The sequence below is a fragment of the Canis aureus genome, chromosome 19, assembly GCF_053574225.1.
Source record: "Canis aureus isolate CA01 chromosome 19, VMU_Caureus_v.1.0, whole genome shotgun sequence".
NCBI lineage: Eukaryota > Metazoa > Chordata > Mammalia > Carnivora > Canidae > Canis > Canis aureus.
The window spans coordinates 18,748,623-18,772,601 of NC_135629.1; the positions used below are offsets into that span (position 1 = coordinate 18,748,623).

Here is a 23,979-nt window from a genome sequence, read left to right on the forward strand (position 1 = left end):
AAAAGCAGTCCTAAGGGGGAAATACATCGCAATACAAGCATCCATTCAAAAACTGGAAAGAACTCAAATACAAAAGCTAACCTTACACATAAAGGAGCTAGAGAAAAAACAGCAAATAGATCCTACACCCAAGAGAAGAACGGAGTTAATAAAGATTCGAGCAGAACTCAACGAAATCGAGACCAGAAGAACTGTGGAACAGATCAACAGAACCAGGAGTTGGTTCTTTGAAAGAATTAACAAGATAGATAAACCATTAGCCAGCCTTATTAAAAAGAAGAGAGAGAAGACGCAAATTAATAAAATCATGAATGAGAAAGGAGAGATCACTACCAACACCAAGGAAATACAAACGATTTTAAAAACATATTATGAACAGCTATACGCCAATAAATTAGGCAATCTAGAAGAAATGGACGCATTCCTGGAAAGCCACAAACTACCAAAACTGGAACAGGAAGAAATAGAAAACCTGAACAGGCCAATAACCAGGGAGGAAATTGAAGCAGTCATCAAAAACCTCCCAAGACACAAGAGTACAGGGCCAGATGGCTTCCCAGGGGAATTCTATCAAACGTTTAAAGAAGAAATCATACCTATTCTCCTAAAGCTGTTTGGAAAGATAGAAAGAGATGGAGTCCTTCCAAATTCGTTCTATGAGGCCAGCATCACCTTAATTCCAAAACCAGACAAAGACCCCACCAAAAAGGAGAATTATAGACCAATATCCCTGATGAACATGGATGCAAAAATTCTCAACAAGATACTGGCCAATAGGATCCAACAGTACATTAAAAAAATTATTCACCATGACCAAGTAGGATTTATCCCTGGGACACAAGGCTGGTTCAACACCCGTAAAACAATCAATGTGATTCATCATATCAGCAAGAGAAAAACCAAGAACCATATGATCCTCTCATTGGATGCAGAGAAAGCATTTGACAAAATACAGCATACATTCCTGATCAAAACTCTTCAGAGTGTAGGATAGAGGGAACATTCCTCGACATCTTAAAAGCCATCTATGAAAAGCCCACAGCAAATATCATTCTCAATGGGGAAGCACTGGGAGCCTTTCCCCTAAGATCAGGAACAAGACAGGGATGTCCACTCTCACCACTGCTGTTCAACATAGTACTGGAAGTCCTAGCCTCAGCAACCAGACAACAAAAAGACATTAAAGGCATTCAAATTGGCAAAGAAGAAGTCAAACTCTCCCTCTTCGCTGATGACATGATACTCTACATAGAAAACCCAAAAGTCTCCACCCCAAGATTGCTAGAACTCATACAGCAATTCGGTAGCGTGGCAGGATACAAAATCAATGCCCAGAAGTCAGTGGCATTTCTATACACTAACAATGAGACTGAAGAAAGAGAAATTAAGGAGTCAACCCCATTTACAATTGCACCCAAAAGCATAAGATACCTAGGAATAAACCTAACCAAAGATGTAAAGGATCTATACCCTCAAAACTATAGAACACTTCTGAAAGAAATTGAGGAAGACACAAAGAGATGGAAAAATATTCCATGCTCATGGATTGGCAGAATTAATATTGTGAAAATGTCAATGTTACCCAGGGCAATATACACGTTTAATGCAATCCCTATCAAAATACCATGGACTGTCTTCAGAGAGTTAGAACAAATTATTTTAAGATTTGTGTGGAATCAGAAAAGACCCCGAATAGCCAGGGGAATTTTAAAAAAGAAAACCATAGCTGGGGGCATCACAATGCCAGATTTCAGGTTGTACTACAAAGCTGTGGTCATCAAGACAGTGTGGTACTGGCACAAAAACAGACACATAGATCAGTGGAACAGAATAGAGAATCCAGAAGTGGACCCTGAACTTTATGGGCAACTAATATTCGATAAAGGAGGAAAGACTATCCATTGGAAGAAAGACAGTCTCTTCAATAAATGGTGCTGGGAAAATTGCACATCCACATGCAGAAGAATGAAACTAGACCACTCTCTTTCACCATACACAAAGATAAACTCAAAATGGATGAAAGATCTAAATGTGAGACAAGATTCCATCAAAATCCTAGAGAAGAACACAGGCAACACCCTTTTTGAACTCGGCCACAGTAACTTCTTGCAAGATACATCCACGAAGGCAAAAGAAACAAAAGCAAAAATGAACTATTGGGACTTAATCAAGATAAGAAGCTTTTGCACAGCAAAGGATACAGTCAACAAAACTCAAAGACAACCTACAGAATGGGAGAAGATATTTGCAAATGACATATCAGATAAAGGGCTAGTTTCCAAGATCTATAAAGAACTTATTAAACTCAACACCAAAGAAACAAACAATCCAATCATGAAATGGGCAAAAGACATGAACAGAAATCTCACAGAGGAAGACATAGACATGGCCAACATGCACATGAGAAAATGCTCTGCATCACTTGCCATCAGGGAAATACAAATCAAAACCACAATGAGATACCACCTCACACCAGTGAGAATGGGGAAAATTAACAAGGCAGGAAACAACAAATGTTGGAGAGGATGTGGAGAAAAGGGAACCCTCTTACACTGTTGGTGGGAATGTGAACTGGTGCAGCCACTGTGGAAAACTGTGTGGAGGTTCCTCAAAGAGTTAAAAATAGACCTGCCCTACGACCCAGCAATTGCACTGCTGGGGATTTACCCCAAAGATACAGACGCAGTGAAACGCCGGGACACCTGCACCCCGATGTTTATAGCAGCAATGGCCACGATAGCCAAACTGTGGAAGGAGCCTCGGTGTCCAACGAAAGATGAATGGATAAAGAAGATGTGGTTTATGTATACAATGGAATATTACTCAGCCATTAGAAATGACAAATACCCACCATTTGCTTCAACGTGGATGGAACTGGAGGGTATTATGCTGAGTGAAGTAAGCCAATCGGAGAAGGACAAACATTATATGTTCTCATTCATTTGGGGAATATAAATAATAGTGAAAGGGAATATAAGGGAAGGGGGAAGAAATGTGTGGGAAATATCAGAAAGGGAGACAGAACGTAAAGACTGCTAACTCTGGGAAACGAACTAGGGGTGTTGGAAGGGGAGGAGGGCGGGGGGTGGGAGTGAATGGGTGACGGGCACTGGGGGTTATTCTGTATGTTAGTAAATTGAACACCAATAAAAAAAAAAAAAGTGAAAAAAAAAAAAAAAAAGAAATGTTGGCCACAATTCTCCACCCCTCCTTGTATCTTTGCCCTTTGCCCTAAGGATGTTTTTTTTTTGTGTTTTTTTTTTTTAGTTCTTATAGACTCAAAGCATACTAACCCACCCACTGTCTTTAAACTTAGACATTAGGCTTTTATTTGTTTTAAGATTTATTTATTTATTATTTATGATAGACATATATATATATATAGAGAGAGAGGCAGAGACACAGGAGGGAGAAGCAGGCTCCATGCCAGGAGCCTGACGCAGGACTCGATCCCGGGACTCCAGGATCGCGCCCTGGGCCAAAGGCAGGCGCTAAACCACTGAGCCACCCAGGGATCCCCAGGCTTTTGCTTTTTTAAACACCAAACTGATGCTACTATCATGACACATACAAAGGCTTAAGATATGTTTATGTAGTAGGGCTTGCTCCCTTACACTTCTGCCATCATATGTGAAGAGTTTCCCTGGGTGACTCCCATTCCTCAGAGTTGACACAGGTGGTACAGACTGAGCCCCATGTGTGGTGAGGATCCAAGCACAGCCAGACCCACACTTGGAAGCACAGCTGTCCAGCAAAGCACTGCTAGAATAGTCAAACCATAGATACATGAACATGAATAAATGATTGTTATTTTAAGCCACCAAGTCTCGGGGCAGTTTATTATGAAATATTATCATGGTGATAGTTAAGCATTACACCAGAATCCACCCTCACTTTAGAAGAATTGTTTTACATCAATCCATTGTTCCTTCTACTTGGTAAATATCAAAAATAACTATAGACCAAAATATGATCCAGGCCCTAGGGATATAATAATGAAAAAAAAAAACATAGCTTTATTTTTTGAAGGTCTCACAGAAGAAGAAAATGTGGCAGGCACATAAACTAGTAAGTATAACACGATCAAAGCATATATATGATGGAAAGAATGATATGTGAAATGAGCCAAAGATAATATGTTTGGTCCTCTCTGATGAAAAGTAAGAAGGGTACTGATGAGGACTATTTCTTAAAAGTAAAATTCTTGATTAATTTACAGGAACAAAGGCAAAGTGGGGATTTCATTATCACCTACAATCCAGACTATGAAGACACACACAAGACACAGACATTTCTAATACAAATTCAGACTGAAAGATTCATGCCATTTCAACAAAGATGAATTGTGTACCTATTTTGTGCACAAGACCCTTTGCTAGGATCTTACTAGATACATAGGTTCTGAATAATAATTATAATGAATGAATAATACATAGGTTCTGTCCAGGTGACTGGGATACTATTAGGGCTTGAGCAAATACATCATGAAAAATATAAATATCCCATAGGCAAGTTATAAGGAGTCCTTGAACTCAAAAGGTTATTATCTAAGGCTTGTGCATGATGGTTCAAGGCAGAATATAATGCAGACTCGGTGAGAAGTTCCAAACTTGCTACGAGGGCTTAGAGGAAGGTGGCATCTGGAATGTTTCAATAGAGATCATTTTAAAAGTGTTTGGAACAGAGGGCCAGAGGCTGCTTCTCTTTTTTGAGGCTTCTAGGATATTAAAAAAAAATTTTAATTCCAAAAGTAGGTTATAAAGTTGTGGTATATTGTTAAGGTCTTATTTTTAACAAACTAATATCAACTAAATCGATTTACAAAGCAATGATGACATGGAAAACTTCACAAACTTACTTGGCAATCATATACAAAGGCCAATTTGAGGTGTTTCATGACTGTGAGACCAGAACTAAATGACCCAGTTAATTCTTGCTAGGTCAGGTGCTGGTCTGAAAGTTGGCTGGGACTATGGCAGGCAGGGCAAGAAAGGTGTGGAAACAGACCACATATGGTTTGCAATTTTGATTGTGAAGTCATATAAAATGATTTTCGGAAGCCCTCACCCTAGGGTCTGTTGGTGCCTCAATGTCAGTGTGTGCACTGCTGATGAATGCTGCTAGTAGAAATAATAAGAATAAAAATAATGCATGTATCAGAAAGAAGGTACCTATTGTTGCCTAAGAAGACTTAGATTGCTGTACACCTTACCTAGTGAGAGTGCATAGAATAGACAACAAAAGTAATCCAGCATGCCAAGATGAACAAATATGATGAAGATACAGCCTTTTTGTCACGTATACTACATGAAAAATGGGACAAAATGTCAAATCATTGCCAAATGAAGAAAATGATCTCTGCTAGATAAATAAAGTTATGAAAGATGATTCAATTATCTTACTAACTGTATTTTTATTAAACCTATGTTGAATACATAATTAAACATCCCAGGGAGGCTGCAGCTACTGAAATTTTGGGGCCACATTTAAAGCTTTACACTAACAGAGTCCCAGTATCCCCAGAGACAACTGTTATTTCAGGACTAGGTTTTGAACTAAGAACTGGGAGAAAAAGTTCCTATCAATGTGGCTGAGTGGCATCTCTTGGGAAAAGGTCTATAGCTCCTGAAACCATGGCTGAAACTCATAACCTCCATTTAGCACAGAATCCCCACTACTATCCCCTTGTGTGGTGGCTGATAAAATCAAGAAGTGATGACAACAGTTTTTTGTTTGTTTGTTCGTTTCTTTGTTTTAGGGGAATAGAATAAGAAAAGACAAGAAATGGAGGTTGTGTCTTCTGATGGACCCATACTGTAATGTCCTGCCAAGCCCCAACTCTCAATTTCTTTGTCTTTATTTGACTTTACTTTCCCTATGAGTATCACAGTCCATGTGGTTCTGGGGAGCTGATTCCATGCCCTGTTCCCAAAGGTGGCAATATGACTCAAATCTGTAAATCATAGCATCGTCTCCTCTGATTCCAGATACAGACTCCGAGAAAAGCAGGTCACTCAAGCCAGGCCGGTGAGTACAATGAGACTTCATTCTGGAACTTCTGTGAACTGTTGGAATTAAGAGCAGTCTCACTCAGAAAGACAAGAAGCTGGGAAGATGTAAGTAAGCCTTGAGCTTCTAGGTGTCACCAACAACAGAGAATGTGTTTGATTCTAAATACAATGCAAAGAAAAGTAGAGGCCAGAGGCCAGAGAGAGACTGAGCACTGATGAGATGTTGTGAGGCTCTGGATCTAGCTGTGTCTAAAGCTAATGCTAGTTCTGTATTTTTTTTTTCAGTTCTTTGAACAACACATTTTACTTTTTGTGTGGGTATCTGTTGTTTTGTCCCCAAAGTGTCCTGACTCCAATAAAGCCCTAATGAGAAGAAGCAGAATTTATATTTAATTTGGTAGGCAGCTGCAAGTTTCTTGAATTGAAGGTGGGGGGAGGGGTGGAGAAGAGGCAACAGGCTGTGAAATGGATTTGCTGTAAGTCAACTACAATTTAGTTAAAAGAAAGAGAGAGAGAGAGAGAGAGATGGGTGGACAGTAAGAGCGTTAAATGGATAAATGGTGGAATTCCCTATGGATTGACTCTGTGTATACGTTAAAATACTTGGAAGTCCTTTGAGTGTCTCTTACAGTTTCATCAAGCAGATAAGCGGAGTGTGTGAAGAGGGGAAATATACCATACAACCAGAGGTGTCCTGTTCATAGCACCACCTCCAAGATCATTTTTAATTGCATGGGTTTGGGAACTGAGAACTGACCATATTTAAGACAGATTCAGAAAGATAACAGTGCTTTCCAAATATCTAATCTACAAAACATTGTAACAGATGCAGGAGGTTGGAGGCTTTGACAATTCTATTTAGCAAGCAGTAAAGGGAGAAATAAGGAAGAAGAGACACATTTTCCTCTGCTCTCCCAGATTTAATGTCCAGAATACTTCCTGACTCATTGTAGCCCATATGCCTCTACCCACTTTATGTTTTAAGCCCAAATATTTTATTCTCAAATTGAGGGTAGTCGAACCAAGTGGCTTTCCAGTTTTCAGGATGAAATGTTCTACCACAAGCCAGAAACCATTTTAAAAATCACCTACTACCTTCCCATGAGTCCTGTAAGCAAACAGATGTGCTATACAGAGAAAATGCATGTTATCTTATTGCCGACTGTGGCATCTGAACACACAGTTATCCAAACAGAAGGGGGAAAATGGTATATTGGGAAAAGTAGGTCTTTAAAACAGATATTTATATTTAAAAATCTATATTTAATCTCAGTGGGGGTGAAAATAAAGGATACATGGAATATCATAGAAACATATTTATGTTCTCAAAAACACTACTCTTAGCCTTTTACAGACATGCTTCCTTTATTTTGCTTTTGGAAATGGGGTTTTGTTTTTGCATTGACAGATCTCAGTCAATGATGAGATTTCCTATGACTATTCATTACTTGTTACAGCTAAGTCTCTGGTGAGGTGTGAATATTTATGAAGGCTGTTCCTTTTTTGATTGGCTCTGATTCTGATAGCCTTATTAAGAATAAGGCTTACACTAGATTTGCACTCTTGGTAAGCAGGGCAGCATACCAAATACAGGGTAGAGTTGCAGTGTTTTCAATAAAAAAAAAAAAAAAAAAAACACCTGGGAGTATTAAAATTTGGAATAGTAAGGGCAGCCCCAGGCTGCTTTCTTGTAATGTATGCCAGTTTTGAAATTTTTTGCCTTTTCTTACTTATAGTTAATGAGCTAAATTTCAAATGCAGGAACCCTCTAAAAAGGGAGTAGTGGGAAAAGTAGGTGAACAATGGGTAACCAACAGATTTGGCCCCAAAGGACCTATGAGTGAATCACAAAGCCAAGTGGCTAAGCACCTTAACATCACTTTTTAAACATGTGGTATATAAGTTGTTCCTTAAGAAAAAGACAGCAAAATAAATTGCTATACTTATTTTAAAAAATAACTAAGTGCATATAAATGTGTCCAGAAGACGAAGGGTGTGAATGCATTTAACATTACATTGCTCTCCAATAAATATTAATTGCCCATGGCTTGTTAGATGACTTTGGGAATCCAGAATATAGATTGTGAATCCTTCCCAATACCAAATGTATGACATAGATTTAAAAAAAAAAAAAAAAAGAGAGACTGACAAAGGAAAAATGTGAAAACCTACTCATGGACACTGTGCTTATTATTTCATGTAAGAAAAAAAATCAATTTTTACGGAGTCAAAATTAGGATGGAACAGCAAACAAACAGCACTATTTTTTTTTTAAAAGATTTATTTATTTACTTGTGATAGAGAGAGAGAGAGAGGCAGAGACACAGGCAGGAGCAGGCTCCATGCAGGGAGCCTGATGTGGGACTCGATCCCGGGACTCCAGGATCGCGCCATGGGCCAAAGGCAGGCGCCAAACCGCTGAGCCACCCAGGGATCCCCCAGCACTATCTTTTTAAATATAGCTCAAGTAACTTACTCAGTTGAAAGTCTTTAGCTATCATCCCAAAGCCTGCATATAAAGCCAGGACATCATATGCTAGTAAAAAGGCAGAGTTAAAGTTGAAAATTGCAATTATAGGCTTATGTTGACTGTGCCCTGGGCAGCCTCATACTGGCATTACCTGTGCAGTTGTCCTCTTTTTGGTTTAATGCTATCTGTGGCTGTCTAAAAATCCTCAGTAATTTTATCTTTGAACTCAAGTTCTGTACATGAAATCCACTGGACAATAGCGTATGTGCTTGAGCAGAAGCTAGATGTGCAGCCTGCATGTCTGACATGCACCATTCACCAAGTTTTCTCAAAGCTCCATCCACATAGACTTCCGGCATACCTACTTCATGTGGGAATTCAGAAAGACCCAAACTGAGTAAAAAGGAAGATGATTACATCTACATCTGAGTAAGCAAGGTGCTGACAGCCCTGAGAGGCCACATTTTCCATTGTAATTAGAATTTTGCTTCAAATGCAGAAAGAGAGAAATGGCATTCTCAGAAATACTAATGACCAAAGAGCCTTACTCAGTCTTTTCTTATATGTTATTACTTCCCTGTACTAGCCAACCACAAATGTGAAAATTATGACACGGGAGTAGGGTGAAAGATAGGGCAATCCAGATTTCCTTTTCCTTTCAATCCTTCCTTATTCATCAATAAGCCAAAAATAGAGGATATTGGTAAAATGTATGCATATCAGATTAAATAGCAACAGCTGAGTTAGCTTTGTCCAGGGTTTCCATTGTTCTGGGAAGAACCAAATAGACGTGTAGAAGCTACAAAATACAAACTATAATTCTAGTGATTTCACCATATAAGTTAAATGCTCTTATATTTGCATTTAAAGTTGGCACTGTACAACGTAAAGATGCACGGTAAACTTCATGCTAAAAATTAACATTTTAAATTCTCCTTTACTTAGAATGACATTAAATAGCAAATAAAAACCATCATGAGAACTCAAGGGAGATAGACCATGGGAGAAAGAAAAAAGCTGTATTTTTACACCACACATTTTTCTCTTTGTTTTGAACAAATGGTCCCACATTTTCATTTCATACTTGGAGCCACAAACCATGTAGTCAGCCATTAGCTATGTATAAAATACTTGGACTCCCAAAGAGTAAGAGATCTTTCTTCCCTCTGCAATTACCTGAGTAATATTATTCTGATCTTCCACCTTTCTTTCATTATGTGTGTTTTCTCTGCTGAGGATTCTGAGAAGGTACAAGCCAGAAATTGTCCCAATGATATTTATTTGTCTGGTGGTCAAAACAGAATTAACCACAATACTAGTAATGCTTATTTCGAGGGACTAGCAATCTTTGACAAGAGAAGTTAGAAGCTCTCTCTACACCAATGGTGTTACATCCATGAGACTCACTAACTCTCAAAAGTAAGTTATTTTTGTATTTTTAACAGTCAAATAGCATCTCATTTGACAACTCTCCTGATGCTTTTATACTGACACTTGTAGTTCGAGTTTCTGTTGGTTTGGGTGTCAGATATGTAACAGTTATATTGGGGCTTCTAGTTTATAAACCTTCTAGACTGGCTTGAACCTTTACATGCATTCAAGCTGTAACCAGAATAACATCTCAGTAAGAATATCACACGGTTACTCAGTTATCTAAAATGGCTGACTGAGATGTTGGCTCCATGGCCAAAGCAAACCTACTCTTGTCTTTCCAGTGATTGTGGAAAACTGTGATAATAATTTGAAGATGACTAAGAGCCACCCAAACTCTTCTTTGATCTTATATTTAAGATTTTATTTATTTATTTGACAGAAAGAGAACACGTGCACTCATGCACACAAGCAGGGGGAGCAGCAGAGAGAGAGAGAGAGAGAGAGAGAGAGAGAGAGGGAGAAGCAGGCTCCCCACTGAGCAGAGAGCCCACCATGGGGCTCAATCCCAGGACCTGAACTGAAGGCACACGCTTAATCAACTGAGCCACCCAGGTGTCCCTGATCTCATCTTTAATTAGGTTACTTTATAGGATCATTTCATAATAACTGAAGGAATAATAGAAGAGATGGTTTTATCAGACAAGATATTTGGGAACTTACTATCTTGGCCTAAAGATTCAAGAAAAAGGGAACTACCTCTTCTTCATTGTTTTTAACCTTAAAAACTATGTTATGATTATGATTATACTGACTACATCCTGCACCAACTGGACTCGGTTAGCAGAAAAAAAAATATTAGAGTAATGTGGCTCACACAGTATTTTATGGACCATGATAAAAAGTGTGTAAGCAAGCAAATGCTTAGAATAGCAAATGGCAAAATCTAATACCTAAAACTATAATGACCCAAAGAAATGTTTCATCAAAATAAGTGCTTTGAATTTTTCTGCCTGGCTTAATGGCAGTGGCGGGGCATGAAGGAAGAAAAAGGAGGCAGCATATTTACTCTGGCATAGTCAGGGAAAATGGCCATTAATTTAGAACCCACCCACTAATTCAACTGGATAACTAAAGGAGATAAAAGGAGGAACCACAAACTGCAAGCCAGCCTTGTCCTTGGATTGACTAAGTGCTGTATTTGTTTGCTAGGGCTGCTGTAACAAGTCATTACAAACTCATTCAATTACATCTGCAAAGACCCTATGTCCAAATAAGGTCACATTCACAGGTAGGGGGTGGGGAACAACTTCAACACAGCTTTTGAGGACAGCATAACTCACCCAAGTTTTGTGGCACAGTTGAATCACAAGGGCAGGTAAAAAAAAAAAAAAAAAAAAGTCTGGGTATTATAGCCTAGAGATTCCACACTAAGGAGTATGAGGTACACAGCCAGGACATCTAGATTTTTAAAGCGCCCCAAGTGACTCACATGTGCGGCCCGAGTGACTCACATGTTTCAGAACCACTAGGCTAAAGAGTTCTGGTTATTAGTTTCTCAAAAGGATAGTTTAGCATAATGAAGAATGTGTTTCAATGAGAAAAATCTCTTTTCCTTTCATCATTTTGACAAAAATGAAAAAAAAAATATCAAAAGGTGGTGATCAAAATGAGTGGCATGTAATCAAAAAGAATTTTAGAAACTTACCATCTGACATGTGTTCTTTCCATGAGCATTTTCATGCATGGGTGTGTTGTACCACTGAGAGGTCCCAAGATAGTCATTGGCACTTTAGAAATCAGCGGCTCTGCCACCACTGACCTGTGTGGTGTTTGGCTAGTTGTGACTAGGTATGGAAACTACTCTTTCCCAATGATGATATTCAGTGATTAGCAAACAATGGAAACAGACCCTACTTTTATAGATTGAGGGGCCATGATGAGATACTCTACAATGATGACAGAAGTGACCACTCCGTTTTTATATCTATGGATGCTCATATTAACACTACACCAAGTTATCAAAGAAAAGGCATTTCAGTGGGGTAAACTGTTGAAATGTAAAATTATTTCTTATGTTTCTTTTTTCAGAGTCTGAAGAACCCATTTGATATAGATGCCTATAAATCTTGTCAAATATTATTTCACACTACTCTGTAGGCTCATAAGGATCTGATGATAGCAACTAAATCATTATAAACTTCCCCTTGCTTGTCTCTTGGTTGGCTATACCATGTTTTCTATCTAGCATAGTCTACTTTGTATCATTGTTATGGACTGAATGTTTGTGTCCAGCCAAAGATGTCATATGTTGAAATCATAACCCCCAACGTGATGGTATTGAGGGGTGGAACCTTTGAGCAGTGCTTGGGGCAGGGTGGACCCTCATGAACAGGATTAGTGCTCTTGTAAGAGCAGAGAGCCTGTTTGCTCTCTCCTGCTCTCTCACTCTCTCTTTGCTTTCTGCCATGTCAAAATACAATAAGAAGACACCATCTATAAACCAGGAAGAGGACCTTAACCAGAACCCAACCTGCTGGCATCTTGACCTTAGACTGTAGACTCCAAGTCTCCAGAAGTGTGAAGAATAAGGGTTTGTTGTTTAAGCGACCTAGTCCATGGTAATTTGTTATAGCACCTGGAAGTAACTAAAAGAATCATAATTTCATGCTTATACTTCATACTACATACTTTAAAAAATACTTAAAAATACTAGCCACCCTTTATTCATAGAGACAAACTTTTTGTTTTTCATTCTCAAATTCCCCTGTGAAGAACTTTCTTTTGCCTCAAGTTTAGAAAATTCCCTTAAAAAAAAAAAAAAAAAAAGAAAATTCCCTTAATCTCAACCTATCAGTTAACTGGTTTTTAGATATCTAGAACATTTCAAGATGCAGATAGAGCAGAAGCTCACATTTAACATCAATAAATTTACTGCTGTCAAAAAATTAGTATAACAACGAACAGAATTAAAATATAAGTATATACAGAATATTTTCTATATTTGAGTATATGAAAAAAAAAACAAACCTTCTCCTCTATTCCAAGAAATGGTGGTAGTCTTGGGAAAAGCATTTCAGATGTACTCATAAAATAATTATTGAAACCTATAGTAAAAAGTAAAAAAAAAAAAAAAGAAATAATGAAAGGCAAGTCACTCTGTACAAAGTTCGTATTTTCAATAATTTCTTTTTAAAAATATGATCATATTTAAATGGGGAAGACAGAGTTGTTCTCATTCATACCTGGGCAAAAAGAAGAACACATATTAAGTTATTAAATTGAAAACTTACACCTACCTGTGTATAGTCACATACATTGGGGGAAGGGTCTGTATATGTAGTAGTGTTTAGGGTGCTATGTAATAGGTTTTCAATTTAAGGGCTGTAAACTTCAAATGGCCTCATTTCTTCATTTTGCAACAACCCCATCCCTACCAAAGTGTAATTGCTAGCTACTTTTTTGCACACCCTCATTACCAACTCTCTTAACCTTGTCAGTCTGTTGCCATTTCAAATTTCCATGAAATCTACTTTAAAAAAAACTGATTGAGGGGAGCCAGAGCTTTCTGATCAAACAGAGAAGTCAGATATCAAGCTTTCTCAGCTCTATCATCCATGAACTGGGAAATATTGCATCATCTTTATATACATCAGGTTCTTCTTCTGTGTAAGAAATTAACATTTATTGAGCTTGTCCTCTGGATCCGTCACTATAAACCTAGAAGAAACATGTCTAAGTTGAATTCTATGATTTCATAACTAACTAATCCCAACACTGTTTTTAACTTCCATTAATTTACATCCCTCGAGTTTGGAATGTGCCAGCTGGCTTATATGTTAGCATGAAAGATTTGGACCATATCCTAGCTCTTGGAAGTCTGGACTGTGGACCAACAGCACTGGCATCTTCTGAAAGCTTGGGAGAAATGCAGTTCGAGGCCTTACCCCAAACCTGCTCAATCAGAGTCTGCATTTTAATTAGATCCCCTGTAGCAGGCATTATTAAAGTTTTAGAAGTGCTGGACTAGATGGGCAACAAAATCCACTTAAACTTACAGGGATCTACAGAGAGTAGAGTCTGGCATTAAACCCCTGGATTCAGAGCCAAGCCCTGCCACTTATACCTTTTGTCATCTTTGAAGAAAGAGCTTCTAAATATGAGACTTCACTTTTCTTAGTGCCTTAGTGTTGTGAGGGTTGCAAGGTGATGCATATAAGCAATTAATACAGTGCCTGGCACACAGGAAGCTCCTTTAACCATTAAACATTTATGGTACACCTATCATGTGTTTATCATACACGTTGCTGGGGGCTCTGAAAGCTGCAGTAAACAAAACAAAGCCCCCACTTTTGTGAAGCTTTCATTCTAGTAAGGGATTCTGGCAATACAAAATAGATCTAAAAAAAATGTCACATAGGGATATGTTCTGTGAAGTAGAGAGAATGACAGCAGAGCCACTGCAGACAGGAAGTTCGGCAAACTTCTTCAGAGAAGAAAACAAATGAGTAGGCACCTGAATTCGTTATATTTGATTAGTATTCAGAGCTAAGTCCCAGGCACAGTGCTAAGCATTTTGTATGCATTCAAGTTTCCCGAATCCTACAGTTTGACCCTCTCACCACCAAAGTGGAAAGCTTGTTTGAATAAGGATATTCGCTAGACAAGCAGATATTTAAGGTGAAAGTTTCATGAGAAGATTTTTGCCTGTATTATCCAGTTATTGAAGCCATCTTATTTTTACTCCAGTTTGGATTCTGACAATGTAATATTATTTTTTAGTTTGACCCAAAGAACCCCCAGGAGCACCCACCCCAGCACTACAGATGACAATTCTGGATACCCAGCCATATGATCTTTACATCTAGATAATGAGCTAGAACTCTGGAATGGTAACATGGCAATGTCCATAGGACCTGTCTTCCCACCTACAGAAACTAAAAGACTTCACACCTCTTTTTATAGAAATAAGTATATTTTAATAACTTGGCTACATTCCAATTTAGACTTTTACCTAAGACTGTCAGGCTGTGGGTTTAGCAAATATTTTCCTTCATTTCCTTTTGCTACACAATAAACAGGCAAACAAATAATGGTTATGTGGTGTCAGTGGCATGAAATAGCTTCTATATTCCAACACAGATGGGGTATCTTAATAATGGGAAGATGATCTCACACTTTAAAGTGCTTTGATATAAAAGGTGCCATATAAAAAGGAAGTTATTATTCTTAGTTATAATACCCTAAAAAAAGGATGTGCCATCTAAATGGCTGCTGAAACTTAACTGCAGAATTGCTTATAATGCTACAATCAGTTGAGGCCAAATTCAATAAAAACTCCATCCGGCATTCACACTGAGAAGACCCACATGTGCCTTTAATTTTTTTTTTTTTTAATTTCCTGGGCTTCCGGCCCAGAAATTGGATGGGAATTTTATTTAAACCTGCTCTTGTGTATCAACTTTTGGTAAATATCAGGTTTTCAGTTGACTCAAATTATGCTTTACATTTTGAGCAAAGGGAGGAAATAAAATGATGCATATCTCTCTAAATACATATATTTATACACCTCTTACCTGTTCTGCCTATGAAACTGCGGTTCATACTACATGTTCATCATTAATCCTACAAATTTAAGACGCCCCACCCCCTTCTACTGCAACCATAGATTAGAAAGTCCATTAGATCCCTTTCCAGTACTAACCTGTTTTCACCACCATTGGGAATGTAATCTCAGTTTGGAAATGACTAATTATTTGGAGAGGGTGAGGGGTTCAGGTTTACATTTTTCTCTAATGTAAGAAGCTTCTTTCCTATCTTCTCCCTGCCATTTGCTGCCAGGGGCCAGCTCCCCCTCCTTGATGAAAATGCTCTTTCCCTTCCCACTAGACACAGCATATATGTATGTATTAGAAGGAAAAATGCATTATGAGACATCAACTTGAAAATATTAAGAGAAGAAGCACTCCTTTTGATAGATGTGGGCATGGCAGTAATTGCACCTGCTAGGTGCCAGGCATGAGCATAATTTGCATGTAAAATTTTCTCAGTTCCTTCCAGAATACACCAGTTCTACTCAATAAAACATTTTGTCACACTCAGGGGGTTTGCCAACATGTTCCCAGATTGCAAGCAAAAAGATTATTTACAGTAACCAATAACAACTGAAAAGACCATAAACAACCTTTCCACATACCTGTTCTATTTTTTTTTCTTTTCCTAAGTAGAGAGACTTTAAGGAGCCTAAATTTACTGCAATTTAATTCTGATGGGAAAAAGCACATTATTTTATTTATAGCAGCATGTGCTATCTATCCTTGCCTCCCCCCTTTTCAAACATAAATAAAGCCAGCTTTTGTTGTTGTTGGTAATCCAGCCATTACTCTCACAGGGAAGAAAAGTTTCCTGATCAAGTGAGAGCCTGGACAAAAGTGGCCAACATCAGAGAAAGTTATCTAGTGCATTCCAGGTCCCTGCTGGGTGCTCATGGGGAAAGAGAGCATCACTCTCAAGTAGTTCTGGGGCAATCCCTGCCTCGCTCAAGCCTTAGACTGAGTTCCAACTGCCAGCCCCAGTGGCTGGTGCTGCCCTGCCTGCGGGGTTTATTGTAGGGAGCACTGCCCTGCATCTTAAGCACCTGGGTTCTGCCTTTTGTCTTTTAAAACCCCTTGGCAAGAGTTTCCCCAACAAATCAAATTCTCTTCTGAACTGCAGGGGACTAGGTAGGGGTACTTATTTGGGGCAGGAGTGTGTATGTGTGTATGTATGTGTGCGTGTGCGTGTGTGGGCGGAGCTGCTGCCGGGAAAGAGGAAGAATGAGAAAGAGCAGTCAAAGCAGCTCTTTCCCTTAAACCCCTCTCAGATCTCCTCCCCTCAGGATGCTGCACTTGATTTGGAATTTTGTCACCAGCAGGAGGAATCACAGGAAGAGAAGAGGAGACAAGACTGTGAACCTATTAAGCCCAATTAAACAAACATGACTAGATTCCTTGTTTCTCATAAAGACAAAGTAAACTTAGGATAACTTTTTAAAACAATGTCAGAGAATCATAAAACTTGGCCCCAGTTACAGTCTTAGTCACAAGGGGTATTGTGAACAGTATCCTAGGCCATCCTTCTAGAAACTGTGACTGCATAAAAACGCATACATAGACGTGCATATAAACACAAAAACTGCAAATATGTTCCCCGAACTAACTTTGCTCCTAACAATGCTTCCTGAAGGTCATTCCATGCCACCGGTAATAAATGTGCCTCCCCCTCCATAGGTGCTGCATTATATTCCAACGCGTTCCACTTTATTTTAGCTAGACGCCCTCTTAATGATGAACAGGTAGGTTGGTTCCAATCTTTTTTCAACTACAAGTAAAGCTCCCGGAGCCACCTTTGCACAGGTACTGGAAGTAAGTAAGCCCAGCCTAGCCGTTCAAAGCAAGCGTTCAGGACTCCAGCAGGCTTTCACTCCGAGTCCAGGTTCTCCAACCAGCCGCTTCGCTCGCCTGAGTGAACACAGGCAAACAAAATAAGACGTCGGTACCTCCCCTCACAGGGTCCTTGTCCCAATCCAGTTGTGAATTATTCTTCTAACTGACTCACCGAGGCCTTGGGCCAATTAATTTCCTCGTCATCAAGTCAAGGAATCACACTAGATTCACGGTTGCTCTGGGGACGCCATGAACTAATTCCCTTAAATTGCGCAGTCCACTACCTGGCACACCGTGACCCGTTGATAAGGATCCGCCTTGCTGTTAAACCGGCGATCTCCGCGCGCTTGCGGGAGCGCAGCGGCGGGGGGCTCCCCTCGAAGTGGACGCCCCCCCCACCTCTTTAACCCCGTGCTCCCCGGGGCCCCAGCGGCGCGCACACGAGGCGGCCAAGCGGGGACACGCGGACCGCCGCCGCCCAGGGCCCTGCGGAGGCCGGACACACGTGGGCGCACGCGGCGGAGCGCGGGGCGGCGCGGGGCGCGGGGCGCGGGACCCCGTTGGCTGCTCCGCCGCGCTCCCCGCCCCTCCCTCTCGCCCGCCCCCTCTCCCCTCCCTCCGGTGCCCGCGCTGGAGCCCGAGCCCGGGCGGTGGGTGGAGGCGCAGGCAGCGCTCGCTCGGCGCCGGCAGCAGCCACAGCAGCCACAGCAGCCACAGCAGCCTGGCGCGCGGCGGCGGCGGAGGAGGCGGCGGAGGAGGCGGAGGAGGCGGAGGCGGAGGAGGCGGGCGCCGCGGGCTCGGCGGGGAACGGCGCGCACCGGGGCGCTGCGACGGCGGCCCCCCAGGCCCCGGAGGAGGGCGGCCGGCGGCGGGCGGGCGAGTCGGAGCTGCGGGGACCCGGTAAGTCAGGCACGCCCGGCTCCTCGCGCTGGGCGGGCGGCGCTGCGCCGAGCCACCTGCCCAGGCAAACTTTGCGCACTGCCCTCCAGGCTCCTGGCCCTAAAGTTTGTTGGCGGGGGGTGTGCACCCGACGGCTCGAGAGGGAAAGATGCGTCTGGCTGCAGATTGGCAGAATTGGTGTGCAGACCGGGAACACTCTGCAACCCCGCCTCTAGCGCGGGGGAACGCGAGCTAGGTCCCTCGAGCTAGCCCGTAGCGCAGAGCATTTGGCTGGGGAAGTTGGAAAAAAACAAAAAACAAAAAACAAAAAACAAAAAACAAAAAAAAGAAAAAGAAAGAAAGAAAAAGTTTGGACCTCAGAAGTGCTGAAAGAGGAATCCTAGGGACGCGGTGCAGGGGGATTGGGGAGGGGGGCGGGATGTGATAGCTTTTTTTTTTTTTTTTTTTTTTTTTTTTGCTGGAAACCTCTCCCTGGTCCCCAGCTCCGAGGAACCCGGGGCAGAGGATTCCTCGGTTAGCGATCAAGTTTTCCAAGCTGCATTCTCTTTCTTTCCACTTTCAAATCTGCAGCCTTGGACGGGATCTGCTGCTGCGTTTTGCCAGTTTTTTTTTTTTTTTTTTTTTTCCCCACCCCTCTGGAATGGGCTGTAGTCCAGATTTCTGGAGCTCGGACCCGGTCTTGGCTGCCTTTTGCCTTCTCCAAGGAGCCCTGCAGAGCTAAGCAAGCAGGTAACAGAGTATCAGGAACGGAAAACCGGGAAGTGCCAACTGGGTCCCCCAAGTCGCAGCACCATCAGAATTTTTTTTTTTTTTTGGTTGATTGAAATGAACGAACAAGCTTATGGGCTGTGCTTGTGCAGAGCCCCGCACGACTCACCAATCCGTGTGTCCTTTTCTTGTATTGCATTTGCTTATTGATTTACAACAAGGAGATGTGCCCAGAGGAATGATCTGATAACAAACGGTACCCACCATGGTGAAGATAGTCTCTGGTCTGAGCCAAACGGAGGGGGACAGACGTTTTTGGGAAGGGGGTCGGTCGTCAGTTTGTCCACCTCGAATCACGATGTGAGGAAACATAGCTAGAGGAGGCAACACAGAAAGGGGAGAGGTGTGATGTTCAGGAGGGAGGTCAGAAACCCCAGCTCATATGGTGAGTAGGTAAATCCAGAAATAATTTAAAAATGATTAAGCAAGAATATTTGTTTTTTTTTTTTTGTTTTTTTTTTTTTAAGTAGGAGGACTCTACAAGCTGTGGTTTCTGTTTACCCCCACAGAGATGAATATCACACTAGCTGAAAAAGAATCCTGATCTGTAAATAGATTAAAAACAGGAATTAATCAGAACAATGAGTCAGAGCTCTTCAGTGATTGAAAGGAGTAATTGCCTTTGGAAGCCCTATTATGTCTCAATACTAAAGTCAAATGTATTACTTTTGCTTTGCTACTTGTATTTACTAACAGCAACACGACTTTGGCTGCCTTCACCTGGCATCTCAGGTTGTGATTTTAACCCTTTGTGGGGTGTGGTACTAGGGAGGAGGTTCTCTGTAGATTACTACTCATACCCATTTGAGCAACATTTACAAAATGCCTAATATGTGCCAGTCACTGGTTGCAATGGGACAGGTTCTTGTAAATGTGGTTCATAGAAGACATCTGATAGGGTTTAGCCTTGCTAATGGAAATGCGTTTGCTTGCAAATTACAAAAATAGCGGGTTCAGGAATTACTGGTCTTTGAATGCTTACTTGAAGTCAGTTGAGAGTCAACGTGTAGTTTGAGGACACTTGAAAGGAACAGTGTTCACCAAGGAAATAGAGCAAATTGCTGCACATTTTTATTTTAGGTAAATGGTGAGGCTCAATGCATTTGTGTGACCCTCCTGTCTGAAGGTGGGATAACAGACTCGGAGCAGCTAATTGATTTGCAGGGTAATAGATTCAGGCAGTGGCTGCCTCAGACAATAATATTCAGCCCCGTCTGGACATCAGTAACAGGCTGAAGACATGAAGGCGTTAAGCCCATTCTCCAGGAGAACTCTAACTTTTAAGCGTCCTTCACAACCCAACCAGATGGTTCAATTGTTCCTTAAAATGGCAGCAAAACATTTAATAGGACCAAAGTGCTGAGCAATTTCAACTGGAGCAAAGATTAGCTACAGACAGCAAGCTGTAGCCTTTCCATTGCTGATTTATGTTCAATTTTATCACTGTCACATTTCATATATGCCTAGTTATTACAAACTAATAGCCTCTTCACTCTGCTAGCAAAATATGTGTCTTTCTCTTTTATAAGTTCCCAACTCCTCACACATTCAGTACACATCTTCTGGTTTTTACTGCGTAATTTAAGTGTGCAACTTGAAGTTCTCATTAACTCTTGATGCTTTGTGCTGAAATGGTATATAGATATAATTGCCCCTTTAAAACTGCCAAATCCATATATCACTATATTGTGCTTAGTGCTGGTTCAGTTCTGTGTTTTCTAGTCATCGGTTAGTAAGGTATTGGCAAGAAAATAATGTAAACTCTATACATTGGGAGATAATCAGATGGCAGGAGGATTCATTGATGCTGTGTATATTTGCTTGCCATCTCTGGTTCCAGCATCATTACCAGTTCACTTTTAAAGCCTTTTTGTCGTTTTGAAGGTGAGCATTTCGGAGGTGTCCCCATGGTCTTAAAATGTATTTATTAGTCACTTAATGCTGGCAGACTATTTCCTTTCTTACGCTTGCCTTAGAAACTTCTTTTTGCAAAGATGTTTGGCAATGATTGAGTGTTGGGCTGTCCACAAAATAGTTGAAGATAGAACATTTCTTTGAAGTTAAGGGATAATAGATACCGGTCTCAGATCTAATTGGTGTAAAAATTTCAAGAACAAAAATGGTTTTTCAGTTTATATCACCATCCCTCCCCTCGCCCCCCCCCTCATTTATCTACTAAATATAGTGTAATATTTCTTTTGAAGATTTGCTGCAGGAGAAATCTAACTTGTAGTTGAAACTTTGTATGCCAAGTTTCAATCCATAGTACATTTTTATTTCTCCCCTTTTATGTACATGTTATAAACAAGAAATAAGGGTTTGTAATAGAAGTGCTGGCAGAATTTTATAGCATCTCAAACAGCTCTGCTACTTGGAATGTAAATATTTGTAGAATCTTTACTGTGCAAGAAGCTGCCTTGCTAAAAGTGAAGGAAAAAAATGACTTTTATTAAGTAGGATAAAATAATTCAGAAAGTATGCATATTCCTTATTGCAGACATATTGGCATTTTAAGTAATAGATTATACATGTTATAGCAATCCCATAGCACTCTTTTAGGTGCTTTTATAACTCAGTTTGTAAATTTTCTGTGTTCCGAAACAGGAGAACAAATTTGTCCCATTTGTTTTTCTAAGTTGCTTGACTTTGATTGCCTTTCACATTTGAAGGGATGAAGACTGTAATTCAAAAACCACTTTGATTATATTGCGATAAATGAGCCTGTTCCTATACTGTCTTTGGGACCAAGAATTCTTGGGACCATTTCCATACTTCAGACACTCTTATTTTGGGGAACTAGTGTAACTCAAATCTTGTGTGGTCCTTTTGATTCTAATGTTTGTCTCATTTGTCCACTTCTCTCCATCTCCACTCACGTTGCCCTATTCTGAGTCACTGTCTTCTTCCCTGAGATAACGACACTGGTTTCTCTGCCTCCTTTCTCCCCAAATAATTCTCTGCACTGCAGTCAGGGAAGTATTTTTTTCTTTAAATGTCAGTTAATTAATATTCCTCTCCTCAAAGCACTTAAATGATTTTTCTGTTGCATTCAGAACTATAAATTATGATCTACAAAGCTGTGTAGGATTTAAACACTACCTGTCCCTCCAACATCATCCCATGGCATGCTTTTAGGAACACGAACCTCATTAGGCTTTGATTCATTGTCTCCACTTTTGTTGACCTTTTTCCAGCCTTAGGATCTATTTTATCTCTTTGCTTGCAAGCGCATTCTAGTCTTTACCCCCAATTACACACATGCACACACACACACACACACGCACACACACATTTTTGACTATTGCTTATTCCTTCGGTCACAATTTAAATATCATTTACTAAAAGAAGGCTATTTTCTCTCCTCTTTTTAGAGTCCCTCTTCTAGTTTCTTTTTGTTCATATCCCCAAGAGCACTTATAACTTGAAACTATCTCCTTCTCTGACTCCTTATTTACTATTCTGTAAGCGTCTTATAAGCAGTTATCACATCTGTTTTGCCCACTATTGCAAAGCAGCTCCTATCAGAGTATCTGGCTCACAGTGGAGTTTGATAAACCCACGAGAACTATGCTTTTGGAGGGTGTTGAGTTTACAAAACATGGCCCGAGCACCCCCGTGAACAAAGATCCTGTCAGTAATGTTCATATTCAGCAGAAGTCCACAGCTAACTTTTCATGAGAGTGTTTTTCCTGTCGCCTGCCCATGATCCCTCTGAGCTCTTGGGTATCTGCTACTTCAAACCCATTATGTCAAAACTGGAATTTATCCTTTTCCCTCCCAAGCTGGTTCCAGCTTATAGTGCTATCTTCTTTCATTTATTCTCATTGTGGTCATCGAGACATAGGGCACCAATGGTCTTTGGCACCACCCTCTTCTATCGTCCTTGCAACTAGTTAACTGATGAAAAATATAAGAATATTTGTGTAATTAGGCACCAGCCCAGGTTCCAAGCACTTTATACCCTTTATACTTCTTACCTAGATGGAGTAGATTAAGAAACCACCTTCTGCCCCACTGCCTTTCTTAACTACAGTCTTTTTGACACGTGCTGCTGTGTTAATCCATGAGCCACAAACCTTGTATTGTTGGACATCCTTTGCCTAGAGGAAAAAAATGCCAGTGATGGAGCCTGTCTGCATCAGACTTCTTCCCTTTATTTCCTGCCCATACTTGAAGTTCCAATTTGCAGTTTTTTAAAAAAAAAAACTTTCTTAAAAACTCAAGATGATGCTTTTATCTTCAAGGGTCCTGCATCCATGGCTCCCATTCAGAGCCCTTCATTCACATCTCAGCTCATATCCACTCTTAATTCACTGTTACTTTTGCCAGGAAAGCTCCTTAATTCTAATCCTACCATTTGTCTAGGTGATACCCACCTATCTAGTCCTCTGAGAAGCCTTTGGTGTCCTCTAGACAAGGTTTCAGTTGCATGCTTTCTGCTCTCAACTGTGTTTTAAATTTTTTTTTCTCTAGAAGGAGAATGGATTAGACTTTAATTGGTATTGTGCAATTGTTTAGTAGCTGTCTGTCCTGATAGTCTGTGGGTGGAATGGCACAGCATATTAGGATTTTGGTGAGTATTTGTGGAATGAAAGGAGGATGATCTGATCTGTTTTATTTACATGCAATTCTACTGTAGTTGTATTAGGCCTTTTTTATTGGACTTAAAATTTTTTACTGTATACTTTAAAGATTTTATTGTATTTTTGCATAATTTCTGGATGACAAATTATTAGTTGACAATAGATAGTTATCTGGATATGGTCTGAATTTCGAAAATTCTTTGACAGACATATGCCCTATAGGGGGCGGGCATAAGCTTAGGTAGTTAGTACCAATGGCTGGTCCTTGATGTAAGTGGCATATTTTAGTGCAATGGGGGTAATTTGGAATTCTCAAAATCCATTATTGATTAGAGTAAAACATTGAATATGAGAGAAATAACTAAATGCTTCACAGCAAATCAAAAGTACATCTTCCTAAACTATAAATAGCTACATAGTTAAAAAAAAAAAAAAAAGGTGAGTGGGAGGGG

At 40.3% G+C, this 23,979-nt stretch overlaps 1 protein-coding gene and 1 long non-coding RNA gene across 16 annotated transcripts in view; one reads left to right on the forward strand and one right to left on the reverse strand.

Moving 5' to 3' along the window:
* Positions 1 to 17,751, reverse strand: part of LOC144289702 (uncharacterized) — a 175,398-nt gene extending 157,647 nt beyond the window's left edge. For 3 of the 14 annotated variants that reach the window (XR_013357605.1, XR_013357609.1, XR_013357607.1), the window contains exons 1-3: positions 17,449 to 17,750; positions 12,883 to 12,959; positions 12,386 to 12,500 (exon numbers count right to left, since the gene is read on the reverse strand). This is a non-coding gene — a long non-coding RNA (uncharacterized LOC144289702). Of the gene's footprint in view, positions 1 to 5,728; positions 6,066 to 12,385; positions 12,501 to 12,882; positions 12,960 to 17,448 lie in introns of those variants that run through there. The other 11 variants (XR_013357604.1, XR_013357614.1, XR_013357616.1 and 8 more) reach the window with 10 other exon arrangements.
* Positions 17,752 to 18,067: 316 nt separating this feature from the next.
* CNTN3 (contactin 3) overlaps positions 18,068 to 23,979 on the forward strand; it is a 327,555-nt gene continuing 321,643 nt past the window's right edge. The window contains exon 1 of one of the 2 annotated variants that reach the window (XM_077858046.1): positions 18,068 to 18,176. The gene's annotated coding sequence lies outside the window, so the exon portion shown is untranslated. The remainder of the gene's footprint in view (positions 18,177 to 23,979) is intronic. The other variant, XM_077858048.1, reaches the window with a different exon arrangement.